The sequence below is a fragment of the Xiphophorus maculatus genome, chromosome 2 (genome assembly GCF_002775205.1).
Source record: "Xiphophorus maculatus strain JP 163 A chromosome 2, X_maculatus-5.0-male, whole genome shotgun sequence".
Classification (NCBI taxonomy): Eukaryota; Metazoa; Chordata; class Actinopteri; order Cyprinodontiformes; family Poeciliidae; genus Xiphophorus; species Xiphophorus maculatus.
Genome location: NC_036444.1, coordinates 28,285,678 through 28,308,975, shown reverse-complemented (window position 1 = coordinate 28,308,975; position 23,298 = coordinate 28,285,678).

Sequence of the window (23,298 nt, the reverse complement as noted above, 5' to 3'; positions counted from 1 at the left end):
TAGCTAAAAGATGGCCGCTGAACGTTTCTCTTGCTTACCAACAAGTAGTGTTTAAATAATTGACTTGACCAAGTCAATTGTCTTGACAGATGGCTAGCTTTGACATAAAAGCTAGTTAAACAGCTAAAGTTTTATTAATCTAGTCAACAAGTTAAATGTTGCAGATCACATTATTAATACTGTAGTAATCAATATCTCTCATTTTTAGAACTCTGTTTGTATCTTAGTTTTTTTAAAATCTTTATTTTCTTCTTTTTTTACTTGCTCTGACACCCTATTGTACTCGAACAAACCCGTGTGAAATCTTATTTTCACACGGGTTTTTTCTGACTGCAGTAAAAGTAAATTGAGTTATTTCAAATCTTAGAGATTTGATCATTTAGCGTCTAGCCAATATTTTTGCTTATATGTATGTATAAAAATCCTAAATAATCCCAAATCTATGTTATAGATGCCAAAATTGTAAATGCCTATAATAAATATGTTTAACTGTAATTGAGACATTATGGACAATTGGACAATCTTTTTCAATTAAAAATTTTTTCTTGCACCTTTTAAATTTAGTGTAAGCAAAATTAAATAGTAAAACCAGGCTACTTTTACTCAAGGTTATCATACAGTGGAAACCTTGGTGCTGAACATGTGTGATTAAACTTATCGCCTTCTGTCCAACGCCACCTGGAGTATGTGACCTACAAGGTGAATCATGTTACTGTGTTTTCTTTTCCAGAAACTAAAGAAAAACTTCTGCAGTCCAAGTTATGGAGTGAGGCTATTACAACTCGGTGCCAAGTGTGTATTTTAAAATTAAACTAACCAGGCATTCCTCCCAGTAATAGTTAGAAATCCTTGACATTTAATGTAATTTTCTTTTGGCAGAAGCTCATTACTTTTTACTTTTTGCACCGAACAGACAGCTCAGTGTGAACCCGGCGACCCCACCAGTAATCCTTCCACTCTTTAACTGCAGATATTGTCACATGAGCCTGCTGAGCCTGAAAGACAGCGGGCACACACACACACACACACACACAGACACAGACACACAATCTGGAGAGGACGCGTCACAAACAACTCTCACACTCATGCACAGATAATCTCATTACCCTTGTCTCTATGCAGCACGGGTTCAACAGGGTCATGCCTTCGCAACGCAATGGGAATCAAATTGATCAGAAAAGTCATCTCAATGAAAACATGGTCTCTTTATTGTTATTTGTTGTTGTTGATGATGTTTTGAAGCCCGTTGGCCTGTCTCCAGAGGGGGGGAAGAAAACTAGTGGTTGAGAAAAGTCGTATTCTGCAGGGTAAGAAGTGCAGCGCTGCCCACGTTTGGTCCCTCAAATTCAGGTATTTGAGAGGAGTTCAGCCAACAGGTGGCACTTCAGATACAGCAAGAGGGAGGCGAACAGAATGAAAGCTCAAATTCAAACATCTCTAAGGCCACTCAGTCTGTCTGAAGCACTGCAGGCTGAACTGCTTTCCCACTTAAGAGGATAATGCTGCACAGAGGCCTCTTGGTACCGCGGCGCTGACAAATGAGTCAGAGAGTTTTTTACTTATTCCATTGGAAATGAAAATCTGCTGAAAAGATTCATTTCGTGTTTGAAAGAACTGTGGTAAAAGATGTACCTGCTGCCCTTGTCGAAGCATTTCTCATATTGTTCGAGCATGTCTGAGACTGGTTTCAGTCTTGCTCTAAATAGCTGCATTTCCATTTGCCATATACGTACATCCGTATACATCCACTCTCTTTTGACAGTCAGCCCAAGATCGCGTGGAATATGATTTGGGCCTCATTTCTATTTCATCTGATTTGATAACTAAATAGCAGAAAATAAACTGTAGAGAACACGAACGCTTTTGTAGATTCTAAATGATTTCAACATCAGTCTTTTTACTGTAACTACGAGTTTAAACTTTTGAGATCTATGCTTTGAGACAAGTTTTCCTGGCCAGCAGCCGAGTTTTCATATGCTTTGGTCTTGCTGTGCCTTTTGTAAAATCCAACATTATTTAACAAGAAATTATAACAGCTCATTTGAAGAACCTCAACTGCAGCTTAATATGGTAAATGGTCTATTACTTAAAGTTTTATTGCAATATTTTGTGGCATTATTGATAATAAGAACTATTTATTACTGCTTTTTTAGGTGACTATATGGCTGTGACTGCATGACGGCGATAGTCGCCCCACAAACACCAAGTCTGCTCTTGAAAAACATTTCTGTTTGCGAATCGCTTCTTCAGGATGTGTACCAGTCACATAAAAATGTGTGATTTCTATCGCAAAAATACACACAGCGACTGAATTTAATCATATTTTCAAATTTATTGATATCTATTGATACACTTTTATTGAACAAACAGCTGAATAAGATAATATAGAAAACAGAAAAGTGGAGGAAAATAGTAAAATTAACACTAGATAGAATTAATTTAAACCAAGAAATATGATTATGAGCTTGAATAAGAAGCAGCTGCTTAGGGCCCCACACCAGCAGGGGGCCCCTGAATGCATTAAAAGAATCACATGTGTCTGGTTTACACATGTAAGTAACTCATCAGGATGGCTACAAAAAATATGCAGTGTATATCTCAGATCTCTTCTTATTTGGATATTCAAAGGGCTATTGGTAGAAACCTGATGTGAAATTAATGATTCATTCATTCACGTAAATCAAGTAGCATATTTAGTTTTACAGTTAATTGATTTTGTGTTATTGGCTAATTTTATGAATTTATTTTCGGTAATAAGTTATAATATTTGAAATGTACAGTACAAATGTGTTCTAACATGGGCTTTGTGTCTTAATAAATTAGAATAAAAAATTCTTTTCTTTTCATTTACACAGTTCAAAACTTGAAAATCATGCATTATTTAGATTGAATCACACGGAGTGATTCATGTGCCGCGGCAAAACTAGGAAGTTGGCAAAGGGCAAACAGAAAAAGAAGAAGAACAAAAATTTAAAAAGGTTTATTGCTAAGAATTGTGAATAATCTGACTTAGGTTTTATGTAGAACCAAATAGTCTTCGAATTTTGGAATATTTGAACACTACAAAAGTTCAATAAAACCATTTTAACACAGTAATTTTATGTTAAGGTTTTCACAATCATGAGAAAAACGGCAATGACAGTCATTGACATCCACCAATGTCAATGACTGTAATACATTTAACCCACTACTTTCTGAAGAACTTGACTGTTAACAGAGTGCTGTATCCAAGGAGATTAATAGAAAATTGAGTGGAAGAAAAAAGGTGCACAAGCAGCAAGGCTAACTGTAGCCTTGAGCGGATTGTGGAAGCAAAGTCCATTCAAGACTGTGGGAAAAAAAAAAAAAGTCCAGAGGTCCAATATTAAGCTTCCACAGTCAATAATGATTTGGGAGGTTGAATCATCTTCTGGTGTTGGTCCACTGTGTTTAATTATCTCAGAACAGCCAACTATCTAAAAATGTCATCGCACTTCCTGCTTCCCTCTGCTGACGATGTTCATGGAAATGGAGATTTCACTTTCCGACAGAGCTTGGCAGCCGAACCAAAAGTTCAGGACTGTCTTCATCAGCCCATGATGGCGATAGGCAAATGAGGCTTTTAGAGATTTGTTGACGACTGTCTTCGTTGTGCCAGGTTATGCACAAAAAAATTAAAGCTGTAGAACTGACTGATGCGTTTGTCCATTTTCATCCTGTGCAACCTTTCGGCTGGAGAGTTTTATTTTCTGCATAGAAAAGTAGTTTTACATTACAGGAGTCAAATCCGTTACAACAATCAAAATGTGTTTTGAACTTTTCTTGTACAATTAATTTAATGGCAGGTTTTCATTATGTAAGCCATAATCATTAAAACGGTAACATAAATAAACCCTTGAAAAGTAACTAATGTCTGTGTATTAACTCTATACAATATAAGTGTAAAATAGGGATGTATGCATCGGTGCTGTTTAACACAAATTTCAATCATTATGCTCACATAGCAAAGATAATCAATGCAGAGAGAATGAAACGCAAAAAAAAAAAAAAAAAAAAAAAAAAAAAAAAAAAAAAAAAAAAGAGTCCCTGCTCCGTTGTGATAATAAGCGGCAGTCCGGAGTTTTCCGCCATACGTGCAGCCCTCCCTTTGGAGACTCTCAGGACCTTGTGCGCAGCGGATGGAAACAGATGAGAAGCTTTCCTTCCCTGGGAGCTGCTCTAATCCCCGTCCTCGTTGCAGAGCCGTCACGCCACCTCACAGGTTACCTGGAGCCCGGAGGATCGCGCGCGCGCTGCTCACTTTTTGGCTCTCTACAGGAAGAAAACATTTTTTTTTTTTTTTATTTTTTTTTTTTTTGGTAGTTACTTTCTGGACGCTCTGCGGGAACCAACAAAAAGAAAGGAGGAGAAAAACGTACGCAACGCGCGTAGGAATTATATATTTTTCTTTCTGTCTCTGTTTTTGTTGTTGCTAGTTTTGTTTAATTTGCCGTTGTCGGCCATGGCTGACGCGTCGCGTGGACACTCAGCTGACAAGCAGCACATGGTTCCTTGTTATGGTGAGTCGCTTCCAACTTTCTCTTATCCCTCCATTCACTTTTAACACGGTGGTTTTACTCGGTTTGAAAAGTCCTGTAAAAAGTTTAACTGTCCCATAAATGTCGTTTTTACAAGATAGGAGCTATTGTTGGAAAATTGATTTGCCAAATGGGGGGCTGCCTTTGAAACTCGACTTGACAATGACTTTTAGAGTAATTTATCTTTAAAGTTTAGGAGGACCGGTGAACAAGTCTGGTATTGAAAATGATTACATTGTTTAAATGTGAAATATTTGCTTTTTTTTTTTTTGTAGTTTTATGCTATGAGCTATTAGGTGTTCTGCAGTTTTAAACATCCAAATACAAATGGTCATAATTAAAAAAAAAATACTTACAATTTTGTCAGTTAGGAAGTTAAAACTTGAAGTATGGTTAATAGTGCATTTCAGTCCTGTGACTGCACCACTCCAGAAAAAATACTGACCTTCCTCTGTGACTGTGCACCAGCAGCCTGCAGGGTTTTCACTGGAACCATGGAGTACAGAGTGACCTGAAACTGTGATTAAAAATATATTCTGACATCCTGCTGATAAAAAAAAAAAAAAGATGCACCGAGCACACTTTTCCTGGCTAATGCAGAATTTTGAAAGATTTTGTGGCACTAGTAACCTTTATTAAATGTAACCAGGTAAGGAAATTGTAGACAGAGATTTAGGTAGAACATTCAGCAAATGCCCCAAGGTCAGGACCAGATTAACGCTGCATAACCAGCAGCCCCGATTTTTGATTCTCAATCAATTTAGATTGATTCCGTTTTTTTAAAAACATATATGTTCTTGCATATTAATTTCTAAAACTACAGTATTTTAAATTCAACAAAAAAAATTGAGGAATTACAAGACTTTGCAGATGAGCGTAACCTTTATTCAAAAAACAAAAATAGCATAAAGTACATGTTATTGGTTGATTTATTATTGACCGAACATCCCTGGAATAGCCAGGCTTGATGGATTTAGTGAATAAAAACCAACAAAACTCTTCTTTTTTTTTTTGATCAGCTGATCTCAAATTGGAGCCAGTCGAGAGAAAATCAACCTGATCTCTGGCCGATTGATGCATCTCTAGATAAAAATACAGATTTATTAACTTTTTTCTGGTACAGTTGTCAAATAAAGGAATATCCTGTTCAGTGTGAAATAAACCCTCAAGTGAAATTCCAGTGCATCGGCTACCTGTTTTGTCCTAAATTTAGTCCTTTTTCTGCGTCTAACTGTTGCTGGAGTCGATAGAATTGCCTCTGTAATCTACCGCAGTGATTCGGTCGACGTGGATTTTCCTCCGGTGATGAAGCACACCTACCTCCGGGCATATGCTCATCGTTTTCTGCAGCGATTTTGTATTTGCTTTCCAAACTGCACCGAAAATGAGAGGCTCCGGTTCACCAGAGGAACGTTGAGTCAACTTTAATTACATTCTGGCAACAAATATTTATTTCTGACAATAAGCAGGAGACAGAAAAGCAAGATTGCAAACACTGGCATGATGACTTTTCTCTGAGAGTGAAATTACTTCACTCTGCCATGTCTTCAGAGGTCAGAGCCAACGTAGCCAGGTCTTCTGTGCATCCCCTTGACCTCCTCCTCATTTTAAGACAATTTCAAGATAATTATTTTTGCTCCAACAAAGCGACCTCTGAAAATTTCCGACAGCAGCATGTCTGCTGTCGTTACAAGCAGCGCAGTTATGGGTGCATTAAAGCCTCTGACAATGTCATGCAAATGGCTTTTATCCTTTCCATGTAACTTAATGCCTGATGTTAGCATGATCTAATTTTACTGCCGAGTTCTACGTGGCGCTTACTTGCAAAGTGAGCTGCACTGTCCTGAGTTGCAAGCTGCATGCTTTGTGGACTTATGCCTGCTTCATTTTAAAATTGGCTACTATTTTAATGTGTTGGAATATAAAAATTTACTATTAGTGTATTTATTTAAAGATACAGGATCTTTCAAAGTGATTTTTTTTCCCCATTTTATTACGTTACAGCCACAAGCTTCAGTGTATTGTACTGTGATTTTATGAGGTAACTCAAAGAGGTGCATAATGGGGATGTGACAAAGAATAAACACATTTTGCAGTTTTGAGAATATAATATTTCTCTCGGCTGTTATTTACATGCCGTCGTGATCATTTTCAGCATTGCATAATAACTCAGTTGGATTAAATGGAGTTTCTGTGAGCATCGATTTTTATTATTATTTTTTTTTTAAGTCTTGACTTGTATGTCGATTGGTTGTTGGTCTGGCCTTTGACTAGGCCGTTCAAACATATGGACATGCTTTGCTTCAAACTATTCCGTTGTAGATCTTCCTGTTTATGTTTTCCAACACACATAAGGTTAAAAGTGTGATTTTGGTCCCATCTGGCAAGATTGCCTTGTTCAACATGCATCTTTTCTCTGTCCTCATCTGTGCTTCAGTCTGCGACCTTTAGCATTTTTATGCAGTGTTACTTGTGTCCAGTGAGAACATCTGCTCCCATAATGCTTTGGTTAGCCAGCTTTAATATTAAATAAGCATGTAATGTGCACGTTCACAATAACTGGAATATACAGTATTAGCCAACTCCACTCCAAACAGTCCTTTGCAATATGAATATTGCACAAACCCACATTGCGATGACAGTAGAGGTGGGCGACGTGGACCTAAAGTTTTATGACAATATTTTATAGTACTAAATAGGAACAATATTTGAAGTAACTATTCATTACTTCTTTTTTAGGTAACAGGATTTATAGCCCCACAAACACAAAAACCGCTCTTAAAAAACATTCCCATTTGTAACAGGCTTCTCTAGGATTCATAAAGAAGTGTGATTTGTGTCATTAAGCTGAGCGTAGTAACTGCATTTAATAATATTTTCTAATTTATTGATATTTATTGAAACTGTGTGTCTAACAATAAGGACAGTTTTGGTTTTAAAAAAACATTAATTGGAATTTAATGACAACAATAAATCAAAATCCTTATCTTGATATGAAATTTCTCACCATAAATGATTAACGTTTCGATAAATAGCCCCCCGTAGATGACGATATGTTTGCGATATATAGTGCAGCCCAAATAGGACCTTTAATTTATATCATTTATGTAGCTTCACTTTTGCCTCTTTTTGATAAAAAAACTAACATATTTTTGTAGCCTACTTCTAATCCCTGTTCTGTCGTCGCATGCTTCCACCTGAGCTTTGGATTTCAGCAGCTCCTCCTAAGTGGACATGCACTTCCTGGCTACTTCTTTTTTTAAGTCTCACTTTACTTAGTACTGTCAGTTTGGATTCGATGGCCGGTAAGATGTTCAAAGTTTGGGATATAGTATCATAACCTAAGCCTCACAACTGCAACTTTATCTGTGACCCCTCTGTCGAGTTCGTCGCTCTCCATGCTGCTGGTTGTTCATTAATGCTCTCCAGTAAAACCTCTGAAGCCTTTAATGAACAGCTGGATGCAGACTGAGATTAAATCACACACAGATGGACTCAGGTAGGAATCTTCCGAAGACAGTTTATGTTCTTTTTTTTTTGTTTCCTCTGAATTACTTTGTTCAAACCTGCGACAGAATTTCAACAAAGTCTATAGGTGTCTGCAAAACACTCTAACAAAATATTATGATAAGCAGAAACAATCGAGAAGCAAGGCGAATTCTTTTCCCTCCAAAATAAATAAAGTACAAACAACTATCATTTGAGAATAAATCAAACCAAAATCTATCATTTATTTTTTTTTTAATTTTAGATCAAGTTCAAGAAAGTATCAGCTTTTACCACACTAGTGTCAGTCCGATACTGCTACTGACTTGGCATCAATATTTTGTACCTACCATACGGCTGATTCACCAAACTGGGGAACATTTGCTTTTGGGGTTTTTTCATCACAAAAAATTACACTCATCTCTTACTTTTCCTACTTGTGAATCCTTTTTTTTGTTTGTTGATTTTTTGTTTCGCCCTTGCCTCCTGACGGAAAAGTGTTTTGCGTTTTTTGTAGTAGAGGCTGTGTTTGTGTGCGTTTGTTTGGGGTATTTGGTGGGCTTTTATGAACATTACCTAATTTCACAGTGGGCAAAGAATGCGCTTTAATGGCCATGTGGTCATGTGTATGCGCGTACACACGCATGTCTGTGCAACCGAGCTTGCTGCAGTGTCGTCGCCCTCATTCACCCCACCCTCACCCCGCCCACCCGCCTCTCTCCACGGCTTCCATGTAAAAAAAAAAAACGATGGAGAGCGTGCCGAGTTCATCCGAGGACAGGGCAATGCTTTTTCTTTTCAGCATGAATCATTTTGGAAAAATGAGCCTCTGCACTGAATTGCCCCGGCAATTTGGCATGTTCCTCCATTCTGCTTTATTGTCTGTTTTGGCTGAACTTGCACTCCTCCGGTTCCCTGCCAAGAAAACTTCAGGTCCTATACAGCGAACCGAGCCAAATTCGGAGTCCTTGTCTGTGAGCAAATAAAATAAACCCCTTCGAAATACCGTGATCATTTCCTGTTTAGCTGTTGACTCCAGAGAGAGCTACAGCTAGAAAAGCACAGGCGAGTTCTTCGTTTAGTGCTTTCGGTGAACTTAAAAGAAAATCACATTGGGGAAAAAAACAACCCAATGTGAATGCAATTTTAATGTAATACTTTTAGATAAGGACCACCAGCGCCATCTTTTTTGTGAAAGCAATTGTCAGAGGCTAGGCTTCTGCTCTTGTGCAGTTTTGAAGAAAGAAACTCTACCATGCAGTGAGAAGAAAGAAAGAAGCGGTGGGACTGGGGTGCTGGGGGAGAGAGAGGGGGGCAGTAATTATGTAGTCAGCCAGCCAGCTCCCCTTATAATTTCACAACCCCCTCCATCCCCCTCCTCATCGCAGGGAGTGGCCTGCACCGGGGTCCAGGCCGAGCCGGCGGAGGGCTGTGGCAGGGCGGCAGCTGTGGGGTTTGGGTTGGGGGGCGACTCGCTACTTACGTCCTCCAGCTCCGGCCTGAAATATGAAGGCTTGGGAACGGCAGCGGCCCTAATTACAATGACTGATTGCCCCGTCTGTTGGCATTTCTCAAACAGTGATTGTCGTCGTGTGTGTAGGATATTAGTGGGGCGGTGTGGTGGGGGGGCTGCAGGGGAGGGAAGGAAGGAGGAGGGCCATCATTCATTGGTCTTCCCCTTTTGTTCTTTGCTTGAGAACAGCCAGCGATTGAGATCTGATTGGCTGCAGGGAAAAGAGATGTTTCATGATTTGGCGAGGCAGAGCTGGTGGAAAGCCAGAGACAGGTGATGCTGCGCATGGTGTTGCCTTTTGGTGCCCGGTTGAGTGTCTGGCACATCTGAAAGGCTGCGTGTTTCACCACAGTTTAGCCGAGCAGGCGTCGACTTTTCAATCCCATTCAAAGTATACGTGCAAAGCCAGGTAATGAGAATCTTCAACCTGTTGACGTCTGGAGCGTTTTCTCCACCTACAAAAGTCAAGAACCTGGCAAATAAAGGAGTCGTCTTGAACCGGGCGTTTGTACGTCAGCACACCACTAAGAGGTGTGATGTGTGTGTTAAGTGGGAGCTGGTTTGAGTTGCTCTGCCTTGCTTTGTCCAGTGCTTTGGCTTTTGTTCCTCCAGTAATGAATTGTGGAAGCCTTGGCTTCAGCTTGAGTGTCTCATAGCAACTGAAAAGAGAGACGGAGAGCTGAAAAGGCCAGGAGGATATGCCCTCGAAAAGGGCAAGACGGAGCTGACCATTTCTTCTTTTTTCATATTTCTTTGGACAGTTTTAGTTAGGAGAGAAAAATCCTACTGGACAGTTTGTATTTTTGCAATATGAATCGAATTAATTTGTGTGTTTTAAACTGGTAGATTATGGGGTATTGAATGCATATGTTCTAAGATATATATACATATATATATTTTTTTCTCATCAGTACATGGTTTAAGTTTTACATTCAGGCTCAATTATATACATACACCCCAGTAGTATTTGAATAAATGTTTTTTTAGTACATTATTTGTGATCATGATCAAGGTCCTGTCCAGAGTTGTCTAGTAACTCTTGTCTAGTAACTAGTTGCATTTACTCAACTAGTTGCATTTAGTAGCTACATTTACTTGAGCAACATTTTGGAAAAGCTGCACACTACTTTTTGCTTTTAGTTGGGCCACGTTATTATGAAGTATTACTACTCTTATTGAGTAAAACTTCTGGATGCTCTACTCACTTTGAGTAACTTCACTGAATGAAGAACATTTTAACCAAAAATACATCAGATGCAGTTGAATTGAGTCTTCTTGCTTGTACGCTAGCTTTGTTGTTCTAATGTTATACTGTCTGCTGAGCCTTTTGTGCCATTTTTAGATCAGGTGAAGACAATATATATTGTCACTGGAAGTAATCTACCCTGTTTTATTATCTAACGTATAAACTGTACATAACTGTTTATAAGTGCTAGATCCAAATAGAAAAGGCAAAGCTTTCTATTTGCCTTACTTGTTTTTATTTTGTAATTAAGTTATGTATTTGGATTTATGCTTTCACTTTAGTCATCAAAATATCAGCATTTGTGCATAATTTGATATTTTTAGTCTTTCTGATGAGGTTGTAAAATATTGAATCTGATTTTACAATCAATAACGTTTAAGCCGAATACAATTTTTATACCTTTACATGAATAATTGGATGCCTCTTTTTACCTTTGCTTGAGTAAAAGCATGTTAAAATAGTACTACTATTGCGTACACTACTCCAAATTTATGCTAGGGTTTTTGTTGGGGCCTTTCCAGTACTTGAAAGTTGGCATGCTTTGTCCATCCCAAAAAAACATTTTGGTGTGTGCTTTGGATCGTCGTCTCACCTTTGCTCTCACCTTGAGAAAAAAACAAACAAAAGCGGTTCAAGATTTCCAGCTGCTCGCATGAACAAGCCACATGTATTTTAGACACACATTTTATGAGTAGTCAAAAGGTTTGACCTATGGGCAACCCTTGTGTTACAAAGACTGACTAAAATGATGAAGTTCGTCTTAAAGCACCAAGACGAGCACCAAAACCTCTACCATCTACCTACCATAGTAGTGGCAGCATCCTGCTGAGCGACTGTTTCCTGCAAGTGAAACAACAATTAGAAATATCAATTTCAGGACCTCCCCTCCCTTTAGTTTCTCTGTAGTTTGTTGGGATGTTTATGCATTTTATCCTGTATGTATAATTTGGACCATGTGTGATTAAATAGTATTGTTTTTTTTCCATGACTATTGTTCATAAAAGTTAGAAATTATGTCTTAAAATCAAGTTTATTGATTTATATATCTTATATCTGGCTGGCGAGCTGATAAGGTGCCAGTGGTTGCTGGCTAAAACTGTGCCTCATGAGCTCGGTGCTCCAGCTGATTGCAGTGTCGTGTGACGACGTTTTGCATGCGAGGCTCCATTTTTATGACAGGCTACGCATAAATGAGTGGATGAAAATTTACTCCAGGTTGGTGTTAGATCAGCACAGTCATTGCTGTAGTCTGGTCATGTTTGCCCTGTGACCCAGACACTACCTGTCTGCTGCCATGGTTACAGGGGCAGAGCTGGTTTAGTGGACAGACTCCAGGGATTACTTTCCCTGATCTTTAGCAATCAGGCCTGTACCCAAGTGACTGTAAAATGGACCAGATTTCACCCTAACAGTGATGGGAGCGTTACAGTTTGCCCTTGTGGCCTTTAAAACCATCCTAAGTGCTATGTGAAGGATTAGACTTGTGCAGCCTAATTATTCTGGTGTCACTGACTGTTCCTTTGTGATCAGGTTCACTTCAAGTGATTAGCTCTCGTAAATGAAAGAGCATCCAACACTCAAATGTTTTCTGGTTCTGATGGGCTTGGATTGCCTTTACCTGTCAGAGCCATCATTACAAAACCTCATTAGAATTAATAAAAATTACTACCATCCCTACTTTACTCAGCAAGAAAAATGAAAGTACAGGGTGTTTTTTGAAGCACACTCTTCATCTAGAAAAGTTGAATGCAGTGACAATAAAGTATAAATTTGTTGCTAAATGATTTGGCAAGTGATTACATCATCAATTTTAAGCATATTTTCTATTGCCAATCTGTAAAAACGTGAATGTTGATTGGATTCAAGCGCATCAGGGGACGTGTATTTATTTAACTATATCTAGGTATGTATACCTATTATAAAGTTTATATTCCTTATGTAAAATGGGACTGACTCAGTTGTTTACACATTTTAAATAGCCAAGATCATTGGGATGAAACAAGTAGTAAATAAGTTTGCAAGAAACTATTGAGAAGAAAATATGTAACTAAGTAATGTGAGAAAATCTCACACATCTCATCGCATCCTCATTGAGTTCTGAGTTATCCTCATTTTAATAGATATAAATAGACAAGTCACATGAGAAAATCTTATTTTTTTTATTTGGCTGCTTGATTAAGGTGTACACTAAAATTTGTCCAATAATTTGATCTTTGACTTTATTTTAAAAACAAACAATGTACAACTTGAACCAGATTATCAGGTCACAAACATTGTGCCCGTCACTACAGACATAAAATAATCTAGTTCAGGTTTGGCCACCCAAATTGTTTTAGATTTTTAATTAGAAATAGTCAAGTGTTGCATTAAAATAACCGTTTAGTTTAGAACTCCAAAGCATTTGCTTTCTTTAGCCATGTTAGCAACTAAAAATTAGCTAGTCTATATCAGTGGTGCCCAAAGTCGGTCCTCGAGGGCCGGCATCCTGCACGTTTTAGTTCTCTCCCTGGTGGTACCAACAACCTTTAGGTCTTCTAACGAGCCATCGTTTGATTCAGGTGCGTTAAACCAGGGAGAGAACTAAAACATGCAGGATGCCGGCCCTCCAGGACCCACTTTGGACACCCCTGGTCTATATGCTGAACATCTTTTATCTGTCGTGGTTTCTTATTTTTACTAAGTACTCAAACTAAAAAAACGAGCAAAGGCTTACTCGGTACTTTCTGTAAGTGTTCTCAGCCAGCCAGACAACGTCTTTCCTAGCTCCGTTTGGGCAACAAGAGAAGAAGAGGTACACTTAAAAAGCAGACGTCACTTTTGCTTCGTCGACTCTGTGTCGGTCATTTCACGAACCCCAACAGTTCTTGGCAGGACTTCATTTGCAGTCCATACAAGACTATTCTTGAGCTGAGCACATTGTTGTTGACATTTTATTACTGCCTTAATTCATGTTGGCTTTGCATCCACTGCTGAGAGCTTAGGTTAAATACTCTACATGGCTCTGGAGGTCTAGATAAATACCACCTGGCTCACATTTTTTAGTGTCTTATCCGACTCTTGAAGTCTCCCATAAACCTTCCAAAGACTTGCAGTCTTGTAGGTGTCCACCAGATGCTGCAGGCAGCCTGCACTGTCCCTCGCATGTCAGCCAGTGCAGCCCAAGTATCCACTTTGAAGCAAAAAGGGTCTGAGCTGTTTCCATGGCATTAGGATTAAGTATAATTTAGTTGTTCATCACAGAAAATGGGTCCCATTTCAAGCTATTAAGTGGCTTTGATCATACATTTGTTGAATGTGTCTCTAATTCCAGTGATTTAGCTTCAGATTCCGGAAAGCTGAATAAAGCAGATAAAATCAAATTCATGAGGCGTCATGGAAAGGAAAGGTTTTTGGGTTTTTTTGTTTGTTTGTTTTTTCCAATCACAGCTTAAATTTCAGTAAAGCATCAAAAGCTGTCCAAGATTCTTTAATAAAAACCCTAGCTAGAACAGACACAGAAAATTGAGATCTGCCAATAAAACATCTAAGATAAAAGTACGATTGCACACGATCATTTATCATCTAAAAACTTGCGTGAGCGAGAGGGCAGCAGGGCTTTCAGTCAGGCTCTGGAGGGCAACTTTTCAGTTAACTTTGGGAACAAAGCTACCCCCTGCAATATGGCGTGCTGGGAAATTTGGAAGCTGATGAGAGTGCCTTCCAAGCACCCATAGAGTGCCTCTGAAGATCTTTTCAAAAACCTGAAAAATGAAGTTTGAAAGTGGACGAGAGAGGGCTCTCACAGCTGTGGGTTCCGGCCCTTTTTCAAAGAGATATCGCCAAAACCGTCCTCGCTCATGCATAAACTTGAGAAGCAATGACTCTATGCACTGCACAGGATGAACGAAGGGTAATGTTGATTTTGAGTATCCTCAAGTGCATTTCAAATGATTGTTGTGGATATAAAAGCCCTTTCTTTAGATCCAGATGTGTACCTGCACTAGAGAGACTAGAGATGCAAAGTATCCACAGATCAGAATAATCTTCCTTTCCTGCTGAATTGAAATCTATATCTATGAAGTAACCAGCAAACATACACGAGTTACAGTCTGGAGCATGAAAAAAAAAAAAATCAGTCAGCTGAAATTTTAATCATCAGGTCAGACCTCAAAGTTTGGTATCAGCCTGTTTGGTGGATCTCTAGATGAGACTAAAGACAACCCTATATTAGTAGTTTAAAGGGAGGACCTTATGTATTTTACAGCACAATCAAGTAACTTCAGTTGTTATAAAATGCTGTGTGTAAAAAAATTTACTTTAAAAAATTTATTCATAGTCAAGTCTGGCACTTTGAAATTGACCTATGTCTCTTTAAGAACCTCCTACCCTTCCAGACACTCACTTTAGCAAATCAAAACAACAATGCTTCTCAGTGCCACCCATTGATGCCGTTTATAATCGTTCTTAGAAGCTCAGCAGATGCTCAATTCCAGCAGGTGTTTGTTAATTACTGCTGCCGCTAGTCTGAAGGAGCTCTGAGAGTGAGTGCTAAAGTGACAAGGCTAAGCTTTGGGTAAGTAGGCGGTGCAAAACAGCTGAATGGTGTTAGAGTTGCAGTTTCCAAGCTTCCGCCTCACAGAGCATCCCTCCCTTGCAACTCCCAGATTCAGCTCCTTCAAACTACCCAGCTGCAATTAGCAAACATCTGCTGAGCTCGAAATGCGAACTACTTCTCAGTGAAAAGCTGGTAAAAACGTTGTTAAAGGGTTAATAGAGGAGCGACTTCCTACAGAAGAGTATTAGAAAGAGCTGGAGCTTCTTAAAGAGACAGATGCCCAATTTCTAGTCATATGGTGCCATTTTTATAAAATGGCACCATATGCATTGAAAACACACAGTACTGCCCCTTCAAAGGATTTTCCAACCATGGATGAAAGAGTCAAAGTAACATTGTGTGTTTGATGAGAGAATAACACTATTAGATGATGTGAAGCTCAAAAAGTACATTTTCCATAATCACCTTCCTAAAAACAGCTTTATGTGCTAATTAATCTGGTTTTGAAAATGCATGACATCAATTTTCGTTAGCTATACACTGCATATGTATTAAACATTAGTCTGTGACTGCATCGTTTTACGTTTGTGTTTTCCAGTTATTGCGAGTTGCGGTGGTCAGCTTTGCTATTGTGTTATCAGCCGATGCTCTGCTCAGTGGTAGGCAGCCGGAGGGGTCCCTGAGCCTTCGCTCCACAGCTTCCCCCCTTGCGGCTCTCACACATTGTACCATTCAAGGCCCAGACCGTACATTCACCCCGCTCAGGGCACTGCACCATTGTCAGAATAAGCTCACTTGAAAAGCCTTCAGGAGTTTTTTTTTTTTTTCTTTTTTTTTTTTTTTGTGCGAGCAAGTCAGAGCTATTTGCATTTGTTCCAGTCTCAAAGATTTTACAGGTCAGTTGAGACAGGCGGTTATTGAACATGATAGAGTTTTACCACTGACTGTCATCTCCATTATTCATTTGTCTGCCTTGCGCTTTCTACATCCCAGCGCCTCATCATTATTTTACGGTATGTCTTCTGAGTCGCTCAGCTAAAGTGTACGTTGTGTTGATATTATTTCTACCAACAAGTGATTCAAAGTAAATCCTGCAAAGATAAATGTATGTATTTATTTTAGTTAATTAATACACTCAATCATTCAATATCTGAATGAGCATAAAACTAAAGAAACAAACATGAAATATAGCAAACTTCTGCTTGTCAAACAATAATTTTAAACCATGTGATTGAGAGCGACTGAAAATAATGTTTCCCAACGTTTTTGTTTTACATACAGTGGAACATGTGAGGGAAAAAATGGCTTGGAATGGAAACATGTTTATGCTTAGAAGATCCACATGTACAGAAACTTACAAAATCATTTACACCACTTGAACATCCTTGTAGATTGTCAAGAATTTTTCCTTTCCCCAAGTTTGCAAGTGACATGGATCCCTGACTGCAAACAGAACTTTTTAGGACTTTTTTCAGCTATGTATTCAGGGTTTACTGCTGATAGTTGTATTGGTGATAGATTCTCCCTCCTGAGCTCTTGATCTCTGCAGCGCTTCCAGAGTAACCATGGGCCTCTTGGCTGCTTCTCTGATTAATGCTCACCTTTCCCAGTGTTGTTTTAGATCTCCAAAGCTTAGGATATTATTATTTCACCCTAATGCTGGAACTTTATCCCTGAACTTTTCCATTTATCTTATATTCATGCCCTACAATGTGACATAAAATCTCTATAAGACACAAGAATGTTTGCAATGTGATTGACCTTGAAAAACGTGAAGTGGTGAAGCTACTTTTGATTTCCCACATGGACTCAAGCTTATGGACAATTCTTTCACAACTGAATGCCACGTACCGCACACAGGTCTCCATGGTGACCCACAAGAACGTCAGCTGTTGACACCATTTTTCTTCTTGCAAGAAGTTTATGTACACAATCAGTCGGAATAACGATTAACTGAACGAAGCATGATCTGCCAACCACAGCATGTTTCTTGCATTTTTTAAAGTTATTTTCAGATTTTTTTTTTTTAAATTTTTGAAGTGGGGTTTGGTTTAGTTTGAGATTGTTTTGTTAATAAATAATAATAATAATAATTTAAAAAGTAATCTTCATTCCAACAAATTACAACCTTTAACTCTGGCCTCATTTTTACAATACACATTTTTTAACCTACAAGTCAGCGAAAATTGCACTGAAGGCTGTCTTAGTCTGTGTTTACCTAACAATAATGGAAAGTGTGACTTCGACGATCGACACCGATGCTGTTTCTAACTCATTCCTCATTCTGCTGCTTGTGGGCTCAATAACCGACAGAATCCGGTTAAAGGATTTTCAAACTAAAAGATCCTCCAGACTCAACACATAAAACGGAAGTATTTAATTATTTCTTGCGCGGCCCGGTGCCAATCCCCGGGGGTTGGGGACCACTGTGTTATGGTAGATTGTCGTTGCAGCTCCGATCCAAATCAGGGGTTTTCCCCGACTGGGAGCGTTAACGCAGCCTGTTGAATGTGACAGGTAGCCAATCACAAAGCACGGATTCTCCTCTATGCTTTCTGAGGGGAAATTATGGAGGGGATCCCAAACAGCTGACACGGCGCAACCCGAAGTCCAGACATTGGAGATGATACGTGGAAACAACATGAAATATGCAAATCTTTGCATACACTGATTATGCAAAGATTTGCATAATGCATACAAGATATTCTATTCTTTGCATGAAATATTCAACATTTCATGCAAAGAATATAGAAATGACAAGAGGAGGAGTTGGAGCGAAATTGCTACCGCAGTTGATAAACCCGGTAACTTTTCAGCTGTTCTTTGTTAACGTGACATAAATAGGTTATAATGATTTTCATTCAGTCAGGACTTTATGCTGACACTAGCCACATGCATTGCAGGTAGATTGTAGTAAAGCATTGATTAATGCCTGGTTTTATAATTAGTTAACTGGACTTGTAGCCATTATTTTGTGCCCATTGTTGGACACCACACAGCAGGTCCGACCCGATCGAACCGTTATACCTAGGATTTCTGTCGGCTGTGTGGTCTCAGGTTTTGAAAATGGACCGACAATCGGCTGACAGCTCTAAGATCATGTTGTGTGCGGTGGGCTTTACACTAAGGAAATGAGGAAGGGAGGATCAGTGGAGAGCACCGGAGTTGAGCCTTTTTTTCATTTAGTGTCATCAACAGAAAGAGAAAAAGGCCGGAAGAGACGATAAATAATTAAAATGAGTTCGATAGTTTTAATTTATCGTGCGATTAATTGATTTATTGTTTATTGCGACAGGCTTACATGTTAGGAATAAACCAAATACAACATTCAAGAAAATAAACCTGCAATGCATGGAAGTGAAAGGGTGATGGTGTGGGAATGCTTTGCAGCTGCAGGACCGGGCCAGGATTGAGGTCCACACTAGATTCTATTGTGTTTTAGAAGGTGATCATGGATTTTAAGCTAAACTGGACAATGAAACATGACAATGAATTCAAAACAATCCAGAGAATTCACCAGACTCTTGGCCTAGTCAAAACCCAAAGACTTTATCCATTTCCTGTGGGGTTTAAACCATTCAGCAATTCCCTCAAAAAGACAATATCAATTAAGGGACTATATTTGTGATTTTATTTTATTTTTTTAAATTACAGAAATGCGATTTTGGACCGACCCAACTATTCAGCTGATTAGTTTAATTTGTTTTCTCTGTTTTGCTACACAGGCGACTCTCAGCAGTATCTACTGTAGGAAATACACAGAGCGCTGATATCAACTCCCAAGAAATCATTTTAAGACATCTCTTTAATCCAATTTGTAACAACATAGCCCAGAATATCCGGCCAATGCCATTAAGACTACATTTCCTTCTCTGTATAGGAGGTCACACGGTAAAAAGGTTGTTTCTTTTCCAGGAAAGATAAGTTTAAAAGAAAAAAAAAACAGAAAATTGCAGAAAATTTCTTGTGGCTGGTGTCGGCTCAGAGCTTCAGCTGAGAAACGACCCATTAATGGTCGTCTTTTAAGGGGAAACCCTGAAGAGGACAAAATTTGTCTTAAAAATTTATAAATAAAACTTTAGCACAGATTTAAAGACATTTTAAAACTGTAGTTTAAGACACTGAACATTCCAGAGGAGTCCAAATGAATACTTCATGAAAAATGCCTATTGCTGCGAATTTATGTTAAGATGCTGTGATTACAAAAAATAAAGAAGTCCTGTGCATTTTTCAGCATAATCAAACACAAAAATCACTGTTAAGATGCCCTCTTTCAGACATCTTAAATGCATGAAAAGTGTGAAATTGAGAGAGGGAACTTAAGATTTTGTGATGATGTTTTGTGGTATTTGTTATAACAGTAAAAGTGATGATTAAAAAAAGCATTTGTAACTTCTTTGCAGTGTTCTTAGGCGCTGTGTGATGATGATTGTACATTCAAAGCCCTGTAAACACAAATAAGTGTCTTGAAAAAACGCCACACATTTTGAAATAGCCTTCTTCAGGACACCAGTTACATCAGGCATGTCCAAAGTCCGGCCCGGGGGCCAATCACGGCCCGCGGTCAGATTTTATACGGCCCGCAGCTTCGGTTTTATAATGTATTATTTATGGCCCGCCTGCACTGTGAAACAGAATAAATAAATCATAAAACTTGAAACTGTAATTCCTCCTTTCACCAAATGGTGGCAGCACCACTTTAATACTATCAGTCTCTGCCTCCGTGCAGCGAACCGCTCTCCTCTCATTTCTGCCATGGCCACTGCAAAGAAAACAAGTTTACAGTGAAGGCCGCCGCTTTCAAGAGAGATGGGAATTATAATACTTCTTCACTGAAAATCAAGGCAATTGTGCTTGTCTAATTTGTGAGACGGTTGCCTTGTTTAAGGATTTCAACGTAAAGAGACACTACCAGACTAAACATGCTAACACATACAACAAGCTAACAGGAAGTGACCGTGCTGAAAAACTGAAGCAGCTCCAAGCTGCACTGGCATCACAACAGCGATTCTTCACGCGGGTCTGTGAGTCAAAAGAAAATACCACCAAAGAAAGCTATGATGTTAATGTTAATAGCTAAACATGGCAAACCTTCTACTGAAGGTACATTTATCAAAGACTGTGTTATGAAAATGGTGGAGAACATTTTGCCCTGAGAAGAAGCAAGAATTTGCGAATGTTTGCCTGGCAGTAACAGTGTGGCACTGAGAGCTGAGGACATGAAACTGAGTGTTTTGAACGGTAACGTCTGTCACTATCAGCAGTGAAGAGCCAAAAGAACATTTATGCACCTGGATTTATGGCACTTATTTTTATTAAACTCTTGAGTAAGATTTGGCTATGAACCTGTAGATATTGTAAATGACGAGCAAAATTCACTTGTTTTAAGATTTAATAATAACAGACAACTTTGCATTACTTATAACTCCTGTTTAAAATGTTCGTGAGGCAAAGATATTTTTAAACTCATGTAAATTTAAGGTATTTCATACAGTTTGTTCAATGTTATCTGACTCTCCAGATATGAAAGAAAGGCAGAATTTGTGTTTTTAGAGTTGTTCTCATTTGCCTGAGTGGCTTATATTTGTTTGGTTTTTTTTGTCATTTGAAAAATAAAGATAATTGTGACAATGAAAATTGTTTTATAACAGTGTGTGAAACTTTTGTAGTTAAAAAATGTCCGAACAAACTATTGGCCCCCGGGCATCTTCACTTGATCAAATCTGGCCCTCTTTGCAAAAAGTTTGGACACCCCTGAGTTACATAAAGTTAAATATGTCAAATTTGGGGAATCACTGAACTGAACCAGAACACGAAAAATACAGTGTAAGATGCCAGGCCCACATCATTTTTATGCGTTTGAAATGCAAATCACTCAGTCACCTTTGTTTTTACCATAAGTAATGAAAGATCTCTTCTAGCAAAGTGAAGAAAAAGTTAAATCAGAACAGCAGTTTCAAGCAGAAACTTGAATGCTGCTGCTTGTGAATCATGTAGGATCAAACTCATCCTCACATTTACCTTCTCTCAGGATGATGTACGATGACGGCCACCTGACATCCAGTTAGTCAAGACGATTCTGCTTTATCTCGCTGGTTGCCGAGTAGCAGTAGCTTAAACGTAAATAGGCAAAGCTAATTTTAATCAGAGAGCTTTAGCAGGGTGTTGATTGAAAGACCAAATCTGATTTAACTAAAGTTCTCAATTGAACATACACTTTAAAAATGGATCGTTACAGCAGAATTTTTTTTATTTATTGCTGTTTAGATTTTAAAATGTTTGGGTTTTTTTATTATGGAATGCTATAGGTGACACTTGGCCTGCAGTTTTTAAGTGCAGTGTATATTGAGAGAATTGAATAAAATATGCTTATACCTATAAATTATAAGGCAGCAAACCATGAAGTGCCAAAGAAACAAATGGAATAGATTTAATAGCGTAGTCACATATTTGTGTGACTAAAATGTGTTTGTGCAAGCTATAAATTTCTGTAATCCAGAAGGCAGCTTTTTAGATCACAAGTATTCACCTAACACCTTAGAAATAACGACAGAAGAAAATCCTTCCTTAAATGTTGTAGGGCTGCAATCAACAATTATTTTAATAATCGTTTATTCTGATGATTAATTGCTCAATCAAATAAAAACTGTCACATTCTGCAGATTTTTTGTTTCAGATGATGATGAATCTTACCGTGGCAAAGCTTTTGGTGCAGAAACATACTCCTAGGAAGCCATGATTTAACATAGAGCAGGCCTTCTGTGTGTGATGTGGAACCCACTGTTTACATATCATTCATAGAAAATCAAAATACTGCTTCCCGGAGTGGGGATTTTTTATTTCAATATTGCTGGGAGGGACACCTCTTCTCAAAATCTTTTCTTGTGTCTTGCTTGTGAACTAAATATTGTCTTGTTTGATGGACTGAACCACCAGTAATCAATGAGCTCAAGTAAATCTTGTGGTGTGAGGTCACTCGATATTAGAAATCGATATTTCTCATCTACAGGATGCCTGACTTCAGAGGCCGGCTGTAGTTAGCTTGATTTTGGTTAGCTAAATTGGAATTGAGAAACTTACCATTACTTGGGTAGTGCAGCTTCCCGTAACTTACTTGAATTTGTCAAAACAAAACTGATCACTTGTACTCTTTATATGCTCTTTGAAATTGGATTTATTCATTTGCCATTTTATTTTAGTTTGAAAAAAAATGAATTCCAGTTTTGTTTGTTTTTTACATAGTTGCTATGAAGTTTATAGCTGAAGTTTAGCCTCCAATTATGTCTATCCTAGATGGAGTCCTGTTTCAAAAAGTCAAACCCATCCTTGGTTACTCTCCAGTCGACATAGCTTAGCGTTTTTTTAAAACATCTTCTTTGGTTCTAAAACTGCAAAGATGGTTAGTTTTCTATATAAATTTTGTTGAACTCATCTTCTTCAGGTGACCCAATATTGCTGACTCATTGGTTTGTCAGTGTCACCATTATATTCGGAGGTTTCTGTTAAGTGATCAACGTGGAAAGGTCACCAGGATGGAACCTTTGAAATGTTTGTCACTTGACTAAATAAATTCAAAGAATACAAGGACAACATTTAGAACAATGATTCACCGCAAAAGGACTTAGAAAAGAGTGTGGAACAAACCGGGAAAGTCTGACATTGAACTTGACTTTTGTTTTTCTCTTGCTTGCTAAAATGTGGTACACATCTCTACTAATGTCAGGTTTTTGTGATGTAAAAATTAGAATATTGAATTCATTATCTAAACACGCCGTTCTATGTGTGTGAGGGGAGATATCTCCAGTCGCCATCAAGCAAGAGGCTGGGGACACTGATCCCAGTCCGTAAACAGATCACCAGTCCATCTAAGGGAAACTCAGAGACGCTGTCAGGTTTGACACCTATTAAAGACAAATTAAACAAACACAGAAAAGACAAGAGAGTTAGATTCTTTTTATCTCGC